Here is a 228-nt window from a genome sequence, read left to right on the forward strand (position 1 = left end):
GGGGGGGTCTTCCTGGCTCCAGCCTGGCCCCTGGGGGGCTCGTTGCAGGGTGGGACGTGGAGAAGGGGAAGGCGGATGGGCTGCAGCCCGACATGCTCATCTCGCTGACGGCACCCAAGAAGGCAGCGATGCATTTCACCGGCCGCTACCACTTCCTCGGGGGCAGGTTCGTGCCCGCTGCGCTACCGAAGAAATACGGCCTGAACCTGCCGGCGGCACCCCAGACAG

Source organism: Mesitornis unicolor, unplaced genomic scaffold, assembly GCF_000695765.1.
Source record: "Mesitornis unicolor isolate BGI_N332 unplaced genomic scaffold, ASM69576v1 scaffold39110, whole genome shotgun sequence".
NCBI classification, from domain to species: Eukaryota; Metazoa; Chordata; class Aves; order Mesitornithiformes; family Mesitornithidae; genus Mesitornis; species Mesitornis unicolor.